Genomic DNA, 457 nt, shown 5'->3' with positions numbered 1-457 from the left:
GACCCAGGGGTGGGACCCCCGGGAGGCGGGTGGGGAATGGGGGACAGACCCCTCCCAGGCACCCACCCCCAGCCACTCACCTGCCTTCAGCACCCACCAGCTGTGTGCCCCATGGCCGCCTGTGCCTCTGTCCTTCTGTCCCTCTGGGATGGGGACGGGGGCCCTGGGCAGCAGGGGGGGTGTCGAGGCCGTGCGGGCACGTGGCAGTGCCATTGTTGGGGACACAATGCAGGGAAGGCTCTGGGTGCTGCTGTCACCCGGGTGCTGACACGGCAAAAGCTTGTCCCCGCTGGGGTGGCAATGGGGGGGGGGGGCAAGCCACCCAGCCGGCCCCCCCCCCTGCCCCCCCCCCCAATCCCAGTGTCCCCTCCAGTACCCTGGGGACAGCGGGTGCCATCACCATAGGCAGGATCAGTCCCGGGTGAGCTGGGGACCCTGCGGCCACCGGGCTGGGGAC

This window comes from Haliaeetus leucocephalus, unplaced genomic scaffold, assembly GCF_000737465.1.
Source record: "Haliaeetus leucocephalus isolate CR32 unplaced genomic scaffold, Haliaeetus_leucocephalus-4.0 Scaffold219, whole genome shotgun sequence".
Lineage (NCBI taxonomy): Eukaryota > Metazoa > Chordata > Aves > Accipitriformes > Accipitridae > Haliaeetus > Haliaeetus leucocephalus.
This window is presented reverse-complemented; position numbering follows the sequence as displayed.